Source organism: Triticum aestivum, chromosome 6B (genome assembly GCF_018294505.1).
Source record: "Triticum aestivum cultivar Chinese Spring chromosome 6B, IWGSC CS RefSeq v2.1, whole genome shotgun sequence".
NCBI classification, from domain to species: Eukaryota; Viridiplantae; Streptophyta; class Magnoliopsida; order Poales; family Poaceae; genus Triticum; species Triticum aestivum.
The window spans coordinates 66,719,366-66,731,164 of record NC_057810.1 but is presented as its reverse complement, the minus strand read 5'-3'; positions in this window follow the sequence as shown (position 1 = coordinate 66,731,164).

Below are 11,799 nucleotides of genomic sequence, written 5' to 3'. Positions count from 1 at the left end.
AAAAGAGTATAATGGAGGAGACGTTCCAGTCGACTACGATGCGCCTACAGTGATTTCATAAAATCTCAAAATGTTATGCCGGCTTAGTCTCTCAAAGGTGCTCATAGGTGTAGGGTGTGTGTGCTTTCACAGTGATAAGTGTATACTGTGTTTAAAAAATTTATAAAAGAAAAAGAAAATTACAAAAGACATTTTTTCTACAAAGACTATAACTACATGACATGTCTCCTCGTCCTCCTTGATGTGTATCAATTTGTGTCCAGTCAGGTGGTCGGTTCCTCCGCGCCCCATGGATAGCGAGACCTCACATCTTTTGCACTTAGCTTTAAGCACGTTGACACACCCTCCACAACTATTTCTTCATCGAAGTAGTCCTAGCACGAGCTTTTGTGACTAACACCTGCATTAGGATCATCCATGTTTGAGTGCGGAAAATTAGAGCGGGTTTGAGTGTGAGAAATGAGAGGGGTGGGAAGCCCATTTTATAGCAAAAAACTGACATTTTTTAAATGAGCCAGTGCGTTAGGCACGTTCGGCTCTAATGCCTCCAAAAATGCATAGAAAATTGAAAAATTGAGGGGGAAAACACAAATTTTGAAATGTGGTACCTGAGAAGGCACGATTTTGACGCTTGGAGCGCAAATAGATGATTTCAAGCTCAAAATTTGATGGGGAATAGACAAATTCGGGGCTAGGAGACGCAAAGGAGGCTACAACAACTTGCAAAACATCGAATCCATGGATCAAATCCAACCAAAACTCATAAGAACCAACAAATCACTCGAAATCGGGTATGGTATTTTTGTGGGGATTTATGAATTAGGAGAAAAAATATCCAAAACAAGGCTACAAAAGTAAGGGGACTCCAAATCGTGGCAACCTTGTTCATGATACCAAATGATGTAGGTCCAAGCCTTATTCTATACAATCTTCATGAATAAGAGGCGGGTTGGGTGGATTCATGAAGAACACAAGGGAAATTCACAAGAAAACACAAGAGAGAACACTCTATTGGACAAGATCCACACCAAGTATCCTTCAAACCACAAGCTAAGTGATAGACCTCAAGCATTCAACAATAACAAAGGAAAGTAAGATACAAAGGTAGCTCTTACCCAAGTATTAGGACAAGGATGGCTTTAATTCCATGGAGTCTTACCTTCAAGTGGAGGTTTTGGTACTCCTATGGAGCCATCCCCTCAAGAGGAGGTCTTCGTCTACATGATGGAGTAATCCCACAAGGGGAGGTACATGAGTACAGCTCTATGGTATGAGTTCTATCTTAGCTAACCCATATAATGGAGGAGGAGGGATATATAAGTCCAAGGTATGAAGGGGTAAGTGGGGGATGAATGGTAAAGTTACATGGGCGTCGGCAATTCCTGCTCACAGGTGCACACCCAGACGGTCCGGTCTGAGGGACCAGATAGTCGGGCTGACCGGACTGTTTGGTCCCTCTGCTGAGACTGTCTGGTCAGTCTAAAGAGCTTTGGGTGTGGCTCTAGCAAGGACGACAGTCCAGTGGTGCAACTTTTGCACACCTTCTTCATTGCTTCGGCTTCTTTCGCTTCTTCTGCTGCTTCCATGCTCCCCTCTTGGATGGTGTCATCGTACCCTTGTGCTTGCACTCCTTCTCGATACGTGTGACTTGATTGCTTGTATCTGCGTTGGTATTTCCCCAAAGAGGAGAGGATGATGTAGCACAACAACGTAAGTATTTTCCCTAGTTATGAAACCAAGGTTATCAATCTAGTAGGAGGAACAATCAACACTATGTAAACAATACTTGCACACAAATAACAAATACTTGCAACCCAACGCGTAAGAGGGGTTGTCAATCCCTTGAAGGTAGTAAAATATGAAATAGATAGATTGATAGATGCAAATAAAATAAAGGCAAATAAAACTTAGTGAGATATTTTTGGGTTTTTGATAATATAGATCTGAAACAAAAGAGGCAAATAAATTGGAAACACAAATGGCAATATAGATCTGAAAATATATGATAGGAAATAGACCCTGGGGCCGTATATTTCACTAGTGGCTTCTCTCATGAAAATAGCATACGATGGGTAAACAAATTATTGTTGGGCAATTGATAGAAGAGCAAATAATTATGACGATATCCAAGACAATGAGCAATAAGAACGATGACATGATGCAGACAAGATCTATTCATGTAGGAATAGACCCCATAGTTTTATCCTTAATAGCATGATACATGCGTGCCTCGCTACCCCTTCTGTCACTGGGTGAGGAAACCACAAGATCGAACCCATCACAAAGCACCTCTTCCCATTGGAAGATAAATCATCAAGTTGGCCAAACAAAACCGAAATATCAAAGAAGAAATACGATGCTATAATAATCATGTATGGATATGAATAGATCTGATCATAAACTCATAATTCATTGGATCCCAACAAACACACCGCAAAAAGTCATTACATCAAATAGATCTCCAAGAATATCGAAGGAGAACATTGTATTGAGAATCAAAAAGAGAGAAAAAGCCATCTAGCTACTGCCTACGGACCCGTAGGTCCATGATGAACTACTCACACATCATCGGAGGAGCACCATTGAGGATGATGAACCCCTCCGTGATCGTGTTCCCCTCCGACAAAGTGCCAAAATAGGGATCTAGATTGGATCTCATGGTTCTGGAAACCGCGGCTGCTGGAATTGTGTTTCGTCGACTCCCCTAGGGTTTCTGAAATATTTGGGTATTTATAGAGCTGAGAGGCGGTGGAAAGGACCTCCGTGGGACCCCCCACCCATTAGGGCGCGCCCAGGTGGGTGGTGGGCCCCACGGGCCTCCCCCTCGTGCACTTCCTTGGCTCCCAAGTTGTCTTCTAGGCATAAAAAATCTCCAAAAAGTCTCATGGCATTTGGACTTCATTTGGTATTGATATTCTGCGAAGTAAAAACAACAACTGGCACCGGACAGTATGTCAATAGGTTAGTCCAAAAAAATGATATAAAGTTGCTATAAAATGAATGTAAAACATCTAAGGATGATAATATAACAGCATGGAATAATGAAAATTTATAGATACGTTGGAGACGTGTTAGCATCCCCAAGCTTAATTCTTACTCATCCTCGAGTAGGTAAATGATAAAAACAGAATTTTTGATGTGGAATGCTGCCTAACATGTTCATCGCATATTCTTTTCTTTTGTAGCATGGACATTTGGACTTTTAGGCGATTCAAAGCAATAGTCTATATTTAACATGAAGACTTCAATACTCAAACATATCAACAAGCAACCATGTCTTTCAAAATATCAACACTAAAGAAAGTTATCCCTAGCCCATCATGCTCAATCATTGACCCATTCATGAAACACACTCGAATATTAGCTACATCCAGTGCACAAGTATGATCATAATGCTCCCTAGTTGGCGCTTTATAAGATAAGATGGAGACTCAAAATTAAAATTGCATAAATTAAATAGATAGGCCCTTCGCAGAGGGAAGTAGCGATTTGTAGAGGTGCCAGAGCTCAAAGCTTAAATTGAGAGACAAAAATATTTTGAGAGGCATGTTTTTCCCATCAACGAAATTGACCGAGTAATTTCCAATACTTTCCATGCTAGATACATCATAGGCGGTTCTCAAACATAAAATAAAGTTTATTTCTTTTTCTACCATTCTTTCACACTCCATGGCTAGCCGTATCCACGGGTGCCTTCCATACCAACACTTTCCAAGGAATTTATTATTTGGAAACATAAAGTAAATTTCCTTTTCATTTCAAGACTGGGCATCCCTATTACCGCCACACTCTCGTGCAATGACAAGTGAACAAACACTCATCTTGAGAATAGCACATCTAGCATGGAAAAATATTGGCCACTGATGTATACTATGCAAATTTATTCTTGTAGACTCGTGTTGGGCCTCCAAGCGCAGAGTTTTGTAGGACAGTAGCAATTTTTCCTCAAGTGGATGACCTAAGGTTTATCAATCCGTGGGAGGCGTAGGATGAAGATGGTCTCTCTCAAACAACCCTGCAACCAAATACAAGAAATCTCTTATGTTCCAACATACCCAATACAATGGAAATTTGTATAGGTGCACTAGTTCGGTGAAGAGATGGTGATAAAAGTGTAATATGGATGGTAGAAATATATTTTTATAATCTGAATAAATAAAAACTGCAAGGTAGCAATCGATAAAGGTGAGCACAGATGGTATTGCAATGCTTGAAGACAAGGCCTAGGGTTCATACTTTTGCTAGTGCAATCTCTCAACAATGCTAATATAATTGGATCAAATAACCATCCCTCAACATGCGATGAAGAATCACTCCAAAGTTCTTATCTAATGGAGAACATAAGAAGAAATTGTTTGTAGGGTACGAAACCACACCTTAAAGTTATTCTTTCTGTTCGAGCTATTCAAGAGTTCGTACTAAAATAATGCAAAGTTATTCTTTCCGTTCGATCTATCCAAGAGTTCGTACTAAAATCAATTTCAAGAAATTGTTAACTGGTAGCTGCTCGGTCGCTTTAGGAGTAGCGATTAATCGGTGAATTGGCCTATTAATGTTGGAGAACGTTGCAGAAAATTAAAATTTTTCCTACGGTTTCACCAAGATCCATCTATGAGTTCATCTAAGCAACGAGTCAAGGGAGTGAGTTTGCATCTACATACCACTTGTAGATCGCGTACGGAAGCGTTTGAGGGAACGATGATGATGGAGTCGTACTCGCCGTGATTCAGATCACCGATGACCAAGTGCTGAACGGACAGCACCTCCGCGTTCAACACACGTACGGTACGGGCGACGTCTCCTCCTTCTTGATCCAGCAAGGGGGAAGGAGAGGTTGAGGAAGAAGGCTCCAGCAGTAGCACGACGGTGTGATGATGGTGGAGAGGTAGTACTCCGACAGGGCTTCGCCAAGCACACAACGGAGGAGGAGAGGTGTTGGGGAGGGGAGGGGCTGCGCCTTGGCTTGGGTGTTCAGCCCTCCCCTCACCCCTCTATTTATAGGGGAAGGGGCAAGGGGGGCCGGCCCCTCTAGATGGGATCTAGAGGGGGGGCGGCGGCCAGGGAGGGGGGACTTGCCCCCCAACCAAAGGGGGCGCCTCCTCTAGGGTTCCCCCCCAACCCTAGGTGCATGGGCCCAGGGGGGGGGGGGGCGCCCAGCCCTCCAGGGGCTGGCTCCTGCCTCACGCGGCCCATGTGCCCCCCCGGGAGGGGTGGCCCCTCCCGGTGGACCCCCGGAACCCTTCCGGTGGCCCCGGTACAATACCGATATGCCCCCGAAACCTTTCGGTGTCCGTATGACAACTTCCCATATATAAATCTTTACCTCCGGACCATTCCGGAACTCCTCGTGACATCCGGGATCTCATCCGGGACTCCGAAAAACTTTCGGTAATCACATACAAGTCTTCCTAATAACCCTAGCGTCGCCGAACCTTAAGTGTGTAGACCCTACGGGTTTGGGAGACACGCAGACATGACCGAGACGGCTCTCTGGTCAATAACCAACAACGGGATCTGGATACCCATGTTGGCTCCCACATGCTCCTCGATGATGTCATCGGATGAACCACGATGTCGAGGATTCAATCAACCCCATATACAATTCCCTTTGTCAATCGGTATGTTACTTTGCTCGAGACTCGATCGTCGGTATCCCAATACCTCGTTCAGTCTCGTTACCGGCAAGTCACTTTACTCGTACCGTAATGCATGATCCGTGACCAAACACTTGGTCACTTTGAGCTCATTATGATGATGCACTACCGAGTGGGCCCAGTGATACCTCTCTGTCATACGGAGTGACAAATCCCAGTCTCGATCCGTGTCAACCCAACAGACACTTTCGGAGATACCTATAATGCACCTTTATAGTCACCCAGTTATGTTGTGACGTTTGGTACACCCAAATCACTCCTACGGTATCCGGGAGTTACACGATCTCATGGTCTCAGGAAGAGATACTTGACATTGGAAAAGCTCTAGCAAAACGAACTACACGATCTTGTGCTATGCTTAGGATTGGGTCTTGTCCATCACATCATTCTCCTAATGATGTGATCTCGTTGTCAACGACATCTAATGTCCATAGTCAGAAAACCATGACTATCTATTGACCAACGAGCTAGTCAACTAGAGGCTTACTAGGGACGTATTGTGGTCTATGTATTCACACGTGTATTATGATTTCCGGATAATACAATTATAGCATGAATAAAAGACAATTATCATGAACAAGGAAATATAATAATAATGCTTTTATTATTGCCTCTAGGGCATATTTCCAACAGTCTCCCACTTGCACTAGAGTAAATAATCTAGTTACATTGTGATGAATCGAACACCCAGAGAGTACTGGTGTTGATCATGTTTTGCTCGCGAGAGAGGTTTAGTCAACGGATCTGCGACATTCAGATCCGTATGTCCTTTGCAAATATCTATGTCTCCATCTTGAACATTTTCACGGATGGAGTTGAAACGACGCTTGATGTGCCTGGTCTTCTTGTGAAACCTGGGCTCCTTGGCAAGGGCAATAGCTCCAGTGTTGTCACAGAAGAGTTTGATCGGCCCCGACGCATTGGGTATGACTCCTAGGTCGGTGATGAACTCCTTCACCCAAATAGCTTCATGCGCTGCCTCCGAGGCTACCATGTACTCCGCTTCACATGTAGATCCCGCCACGACGCTCTGCTTGCAGCTGCACCAGCTTACTGCTCCACCATTCAACATATACACGTATCCGGTTTGTGACTTAGAGTCATCCAGATCTGTGTCAAAGCTAGCATCGACGTAACCCTTTACGACGAGCTCTTCGTCACCTCCATAAACGAGAAACATGTCCTTTGTCCTTTTCAGGTACTTCAGGATATTCTTGACCGCTGTCCAGTGTTCCTTTCCGGGATTACTTTGGTACCTTCCTACCAAACTTACGGCAAGGTTTACATCAGGTCTGGTACACAGCATGGCATACATAATAGATCCTATGCTGAAGCATAGGGGATGACACTCATCTCTTCTTTATCTTTTGCCGTGGTCGGGCATTGAGCCGAGATCAATCTCACACCTTGCAATACAGGCAAGAACCCCTTCTTAGACTGATCCATTTTGAACTTCTTCAAAATCTTATCAAGGTATGTGCTTTGTGAAAGACCTATGAGGCGTCTCGATCTATCTCTATAGATCTTGATGCCTAATATATAAGCAGCTTCTCCAAGGTCCTTCATTGAAAAACACTTATTCAAGTAGGCCTTAATGCTGTCCAAGAATTCTATATCATTTCCCATCAAAAGTATGTCATCTACATATAATATGAGAAATGCTACAGAGCTCCCACTCACTTTCTTGTAAACGCAGGCTTCTCCATAAGTCTGCATAAACCCAAACGCTTTGATCATCTCATCAAAGCGAATGTTCCAACTCCGAGATGCTTGCACCAGCCCATAAATGGATCGCTGGAGCTTGCACACTTTGTTAGCATTCTTAGGATCGACAAAACCCTCCGGCTGCATCATATACAGTTCTTCCTTAAGATGCCCGTTAAGGAATGCCGTTTTGACATCCATCTGCCATATCTCATAATCATAGTATGCGGCAATTGCTAACATGATTCGGACGGACTTAAGCTTCGCTACGGGAGAGAAAGTCTCATCGTAGTCAATCCCTTGAACTTGCCGATAACCCTTAGCGACAAGTCGAGCTTTATAGATGGTGACATTACCATCCGCGTCCGTCTTCTTCTTAAAGATCCATTTGTTTTCTATCGCTCGCTGATCATCGGGCAAGTCAGTCAAAGTCCATACTTTGTTTTCATACATGGATTCTATCTCGGATTTCACGGCTTCTAGCCATTTGTTAGAATCTGGGCCCGCCATTGCTTCTTCATAGTTCGAAGGTTCACCGTTGTCCAACAACATGATTTCCAGGACAGGGTTGCTGTACCACTCTGGTGCGGAACGTGTCCTTGTGGACCTACGAAGTTCAGTAGCAACTTGATGTGAAGTACCTTGATCATCATCATTGTTTTCCTCTTCAGTTGGTGTAGGCATCACCGGAACATTTTCCTGTGCTGCACTACTATCCCGTTCAAGAGGTAGTACTTCATCGAGTTCTACTTTCCTCCCACTTACTTCTTTCGAGAGAAACTCTTTTTCCAGAAAGGATCCGTTCTTGGCAACAAAGATCTTGACCTCGGATATTAAGTAGAAGGTATACCCAATGGTTTCTTTAGGGTATCCTATGAAGACGCATTTTTCCGACTTGGGTTCGAGCTTTTCAGGTTGAAGTTTCTTGACATAAGCATCGCATCCCCAAACTTTTAGAAACGACAGCTTAGGTTTCTTCCCAAACCATAATTCATACGGTGTCGTCTCAACGGATTTAGATGGTGCCCTATTTAAAGTGAATGTAGCTGTCTCTAGAGCGTATCCCCAAAATGATAGCGGTAAATCGGTAAGAGACATCATAGACCGCACCATATCCAATAGAGTGCGATTACGACGTTCGGACACACCGTTTCGCTGAGGCGTTCCAGGCGGCGTGAGTTGTGAAACGATTCCACATTTTCTTAAGTGTGTACCAAATTCGTGACTTAAATATTCTCCTCCACGATCCGATCGTAAGAATTTTATCTTTCGGTCACGTTGATTCTCTACTTCATTCTGAAATTCCTTGAACTTTTCAAAGGTCTCAGACTTGTGTTTCATCAAGTAGACATACCCATATCTACTCAAGTCATCAGTGAGAGTGAGAACATAACGATATCCTCCGCAAGCCTCAATGCTCATTGGACCGCACACATCGGTATGTATGATTTCCAACAAGTTGGTTGCTCGCTCCATTGTTCCGGAGAACGGGGTCTTGGTCATTTTGCCCATGAGGCATGGTTCGCATGTGTCAAATGATTCATAATCGAGAGACTCTAAAAGTCCATTAGCATGGAGCTTCTTCATGCGCTTGACACCAATGTGACCAAGGTGGCAGTGCCACAAGTATGTGGGACTATCGTTATCAACTTTACATCTTTTGGTACTCATGCTATGAATATGTGTAACATTACGTTCGAGATTCATCAAGAATAAACCATTGACCATCGGGGCATGACCATAAAACATATCTCTCATATAAATAGAACAACCATTATTGTCGGATTTAAATGAGTAGCCATCTCGTATTAAACGAGATCCAGATACAATGTTCATGCTCAAACTTGGCACTAAATAACAATTATTGAGGTTTAAAACTAATCCCGTAGGTAAATGTAGAGGTAGCGTGCCGACGGCGATCACATCGACCTTGGAACCATTCCCGACGTGCATCGTCACCTCGTCCTTCGCCAGTCTCCGCTTATTCCGCAGCTCCTGCTGTGAGTTACAAATGTGAGCAACGGCACCGGTCAAATACCCAGGAGTTACTACGAGTGCTGGTAAGGTACACATCAATTACATGTATATCAAATATACCTTTAGTGTTGCCGACCTTCTTGTCTGCTAAGTATTTGGGGCAGTTCCGCTTCCAGTGACCCTTCCCCTTGCAATAAAAGCACTCAGTTTCAGGCTTGGGTCCATTCTTTGACTTCTTCCTGACAACTGGCTTACCGGGCGCGGCAACATCTTTGCCGTCCTTCTTGAAGTTCTTCTTACCCTTGCCCTTCTTGAACTTAGTGGTCTTATTGACCATCAACACTTGATGTTCTTTCTTGATTTCAACCTCTGCTGACTTCAGCATTGAAAATACTTCAGGAATGGTCTTCACCATCCCCTGCATATTGTAGTTCATCACAAAGCTCTTGTAGCTTGGTGGGAGCGACTGAAGGATTCTGTCAATGACTGCCTCATCCGGGAGGTTAATGTCCAGCTGGGACAGGCGGTTGTGCAACCCAGACATTTTGAGTATATGCTCACTGACAGAACTATTTTCCTCCATCTTACAACTATAGAACTTATTGGAGACTTCATATCTCTCGACCCGGGCATGAGCTTGGAAAACTAGTTTCAGCTCCTCGAACATCTCATATGCTCCGTGTTGCTCAAAACGCTTTTGGAGCCCCGGTTCTAAGCTGTAAAGCATGCCGCACTAAACAAGGGAGTAATCATCAGCACGAGACTGCCAAGCATTCATAATGTCTTGGTTCTCTGGGACGGGAGCGTCACCTAGCGGTCCTTCTAGGACATATTGTTTCCTGGCAGCTATGAGGATGATCCTCAGGTTCCGGACCCAGTCCGTATAGTTGCTGCCATCATCTTTCAGCTTGGTTTTCTCTAGGAACGCGTTGAAGTTCATGTTGACATGAGCGGCGGCCATTTGATCTACAAGACATATTTGTAAAGGTTTTAGACTAAGTTCATGATAATTAAGTTCATCTTATCAAATTAATATAATGAACTCCCACTCAGATTAGACATCCCTCTAGTCATCTAAGTGTTACACGATCCAAGTCGACTAGGCCGTGTCCGATCATCACGTGAGACAGACTAGTCATCGTCGGTGAACATCTCCATGTTGATCGTATCTTCGATACGACTCGTGTTCGACCTTTCGGTCTCTATGTTCCGAGGCCATGTCTGTACATGCTAGGCTCGTCAAGTTAACCCTAAGTGTTCTGCATGTGTAAATCTGTCTTACACCCGTTGTATGTGAACGTAAGGATCTATCACACCTGATCATCACGTGGTGCTTCAAAACGACGAACTTTAGCAACGGTGCACAGTTAGGGGGAACACTTTCTTGAAATTATTATAAGGGATCATCTTATGTACTACCGTCGTTCTAAGTAAACAAGATGCATAAACATAATAAACATCACATGCAATTATATAGTAGTGACATGATATGGCCAATATCATATAGCTCCTTCGATCTCCATCTTCGGGGCTCCATGATCATCTTCGTCACCGGCATGACACCATGATCTCCATCATCATGATCTCCATCATCGTGTCCTCATGAAGTTGTCACGCCAACGACTACTTCTACTTCTATGGCTAACGCGTTTAGCAATAAAGTAAAGTAATTTACATGGCGTTCTTCAATGACACGCAGGTCATACAAAAAATAAAGACAACTCCTATGGCTCCTGCCGGTTGTCATACTCATCGACATGCAAGTCGTGATTCCTATTACAAGAACATGATCTCATACATCACAATATATCATTCATCATTCATCACAACTTCTGGCCATATCACATCACATGACAATTGCTGCAAAAACAAGTTAGACGTCCTCTAATTGTTGTTGCATCTTTTACGTGGCTGCAATTGGGTTCTAGCAAGAACGTTTTCTTACCTACGAATAACCACAACGTGATTTTGTCAACTTCTATTTACCCTTCATAAGGACCCTTTTCATCGAATCCACTCCAACTAAAGTGGGAGAGACAGACACCCGCCAGCCACCTTATGCAACTAGTGCATGTCAGTCGGTGGAACCGGTCTCACGTAAGCGTACGTGTAAGGTTGGTCCGGGCCGCTTCATCCCACAATACCGCTGAAGCAAGATAAGAGTAGTAGCGGCAAGCAAGTTGACAAGATCTACGCCCACAACAAAATTGTGTTCTACTCGTGCAATAGAGAACTACGCATAGACCTAGCTCATGATGCCACTATTGGAGAACGTTGCAGAAAATTAAATTTTTTCCTACGGTTTCACCAAGATCCATCTATGAGTTCATCTAAGCAACGAGTCAAGGGAGTGAGTTTGCATCTACATACCACTTGTAGATCGCGTACGGAAGCGTTTGAGGGAACGATGATGATGGAGTCGTACTCGCCGTGATTCAGATCACCGATGACCAAGTGCTGAACG